Source organism: Anopheles moucheti, assembly GCF_943734755.1.
Source record: "Anopheles moucheti chromosome X unlocalized genomic scaffold, idAnoMoucSN_F20_07 X_unloc_3, whole genome shotgun sequence".
NCBI lineage: Eukaryota > Metazoa > Arthropoda > Insecta > Diptera > Culicidae > Anopheles > Anopheles moucheti.
In genome coordinates, this window is record NW_026453537.1 from 596,312 (window position 1) to 600,000 (window position 3,689).

The window sequence follows — 3,689 nt, forward strand, 5'->3', positions numbered from 1 at the left end:
TGGCCTAAATGATCGCGAACGAACACGTATTCGCAAAAAAATTTTTGTATGAAAAAGTCACCACTCGGGTACCTCCATACAAAAGTACCAAGTTCGGGTCGAGTGGTCGATGGACGTCGAAGGTGAAAATTTTTCATCATCGAAAATTTTTTCCAAAGTTGAAGCAATTGGGCCCTAGAGTATGAAAAGTGAAACCACGGATCGATATGAGAAATACAAATTTTTGTATGAAAAAGTCACCACTCGGGTACCTCCATACAAAAGTACCAAGTTCGGGTCGAGTGGTCGATGGACGTCGAAGGCGAAAATTTTTCATCATCGAAAATTTTTTCCAAAGTTGAAGCAAATGGGCCCTAGAGTATGAAAAGTGAAACCACGGATCGATTTGAGAAATAAAAATTTTTTGTATGGGAGGGCCCCTGCTAGAACATTTTTCCCAAGTGCGACCATTTTACCCAGTGAGTCAAAAAAAATTTTTTTCACGGTGACTCAAAACTTCAATATTAGACTCCCCTGAGTATGAAAAGTGAAACGAAAATCATTTTTGAGAAGAAAAAATTTTTGTATGGGAGGGCCCCTGCTAGAACATTTTTACCAAGTGCGACCATTTTACCCGGTGAGTCAAAAAAAAATTTTTGTATGGGAGGGCCCCTGCTAGAACATTTTTCCCAAGTGCGTCGATTTTGGGTCACCGACACAAGCTCGGGTCAAAAAATTTTTTTTTTCACCGTGACTCAAAACATCAATTTTAGACTCCCCTGAGTATGAAAAGTGAAACGAAAATCATTTTTGAGAAGAAAAAATTTTTGTATGGGAGGGCCCCTGCTAGAACATATTTCCCAAGTGCGTCGATTTTGGGTCGCCGACACAAGCTCGGGTCAAAAAAATTTTTTTTTCACGGTGACTCAAAACATCAATTTTAGACTCCCCTGAGTATGAAAAGTGAAACGAAAATCATTTTTGAGAAGAAAAAATTTTTGTATGGGAGGGCCCCTGCTAGAACATATTTCCCAAGTGCGTCGATTTTTGGGTCGCCGACACAAGCTCGGGTCAAAAAAATTTTTTTTTCTCGGTGACTCAAAACATCAATTCTAGACTCCCCTGAGTATGAAAAGTGAAACGAAAATCATTTTTGAGAAGAAAAAATTTTTGTATGGGAGGGCCCCTGCTAGAACATTTTTCCCAAGTGCGTCGATTTTGGGTCGCCGACACAAGCTCGGGTCAAAAAATTTTTTTTTTCACGGTGACTCAAAACATCAATTTTAGACTCCCCTGAGTATGAAAAGTGAAACGAAAATCATTTTTGAGAAGAAAAAAATTTTGTATGGGAGGGCCCCTGCTAGAACATTTTTCCCAAGTGCGTCGATTTTGGGTCGCCGACACAAGCTCGGGTCAAAAAAATTTTTTTTTCACGGTGACTCAAAACATCAATTTTAGACTCCCCTGAGTATGAAAAGTGAAACGAAAATCATTTTTGAGAAGAAAAAATTTTTGTATGGGAGGGCCCCTGCTAGAACATATTTCCCAAGTGCGTCGATTTTGGGTCGCCGACACAAGCTCGGGTCAAAAAAATTTTTTTTTCACGGTGACTCAAAACATCAATTTTAGACTCCCCGGAGTATGAAAAGTGAAACGAAAATCATTTTTGAGAAGAAAAAATTTTTGTATGGGAGGGCCCCTGCTAGAACATATTTCCCAAGTGCGTCGATTTTGGGTCGCCGACAAAAGCTCGGGTCAAAAAAATTTTTTTTTCACGGTGACTCAAAACATCAATTTTAGACTCCCCTGAGTATGAAAAGTGAAACGAAAATCATTTTTGAGAAGAAAAAAATTTGTATGGGAGGGCCCCTGCTAGAACATTTTTCCCAAGTGAGTCGATTTTTGGGTCGCGACACAAGCTCGGGTCAAAAAAAATTTTTTTTTCATGGTGACTCAAAACATCAATTTTAGACTCCCCTGAGTATGAAAAGTGAAACGAAAATCATTTTTGAGAAGAAAAAAATTTGTATGGGAGGGCCCCTGCTAGAACATTTTTCCCAAGTAAATTCGATTTTACCCGGTGAGTCAAAAAATTTTGAAAAAAATATTTTGCCAAAATCGTGTTCATTGCCTATTATAAGGGACCAGGTCAGCTCACACGCATTTTTGGAGACCATATGGAAAGTGCGTCTGGGATTGCGGAAATTAAGTTTAGAGTGTTAAATGATGGTTTCGCAATCCCGAAAGGCTCAAAATCCACCCTAAGGTCCCCTGGGTGAAATGTGGTTTCCAAGGTGTGAGCGCTATCGGTGATAGAGTTGGAATGTGATTTCCAGAGCGCAGGGCGACTGGGCTTAGAGCGAAAATCATAGACAAGGGTAAGTATTGGACTGAACGACTCGAAGCAAACGAAAATCATAGACAAGGGTAATGGACTGAACGACTCGAAGCAAACGAAAACCACACACAAGAGTAATGGACTGAACGAATCGAAGCAAACGAAAATCACATACAAGAGTAATGGACTGAACGAATCGAAGCAAACGAAAAACCACAGACAAGAGTAATGGAGTGAACGAATCGAAGCAAACGAAAACCAAAGACAAGAGTAATAGAGTGAACGAATCGAAGCAAACGAAAACCATGAACACAGGGATAACTGAGAACGAACCTACCTATCAGAGCATGTGAAAGCATGGACAAGAGTACTGAAAATCGGACCAAACCTCTAGAAGCACACGAAAATCATGGACAAGAGTACTCAAAAACACGGACCAAACCTATGGAAGCACACGAAAACCATGAACACAGGGATAACTGAGAACGAACCTACCTATCAGAGCATGTGAAAGCATGGACAAGAGTACTGAAAATCGGACCAAACCTCTAGAAGCACACGAAAATCATGGACAAGAGTACTCAAAAACACGGACCAAACCTATCGAAGCTCACGAAAACCATGAACACAGGGATAACTGAGAACGAACCTACCTATCAGAGCATGTGAAAGCATGGACAAGAGTACTGAAAATCGGACCAAACCTCAAGAAGCACACGAAAATCATGGACAAGAGTACTCAAAAACACGGACCAAACCTATCGAAGCTCACGAAAACCATGAACACAGGGATAACTGAGAACGAACCTACCTATCAGAGCATGTGAAAGCATGGACAAGAGTACTGAAAATCGGACCAAACCTCAAGAAGCACACGAAAATCATGGACAAGAGTACTCAAAAACACGGACCAAACCTATCGAAGCTCACGAAAACCATGAACACAGGGATAACTGAGAACGAACCTACCTATCAGAGCATGTGAAAGCATGGACAAGAGTACTGAAAATCGGACCAAACCTCAAGAAGCACACGAAAATCATGGACAAGAGTACTCAAAAACACGGACCAAACCTATCGAAGCTCACGAAAACCATGAACACAGGGATAACTGAAAACGAACCTACCTATCAGAGCATGTGAAAGCATGGACAAGAGTACTGAAAATCGGACCAAACCTCTAGAAGCACACGAAAATCATGGACAAGAGTACTCAAAAACACGGACCAAACCTCTCGAAGCACACGAAAACCATAAACACAGGGATAACTGAGAACGAACCTACCTATCAGAGCATGTGAAAGCATGGACAAGAGTACTGAAAATCGGACCAAACCTCAAGAAGCACACGAAAATCATGGACAAGAGTACT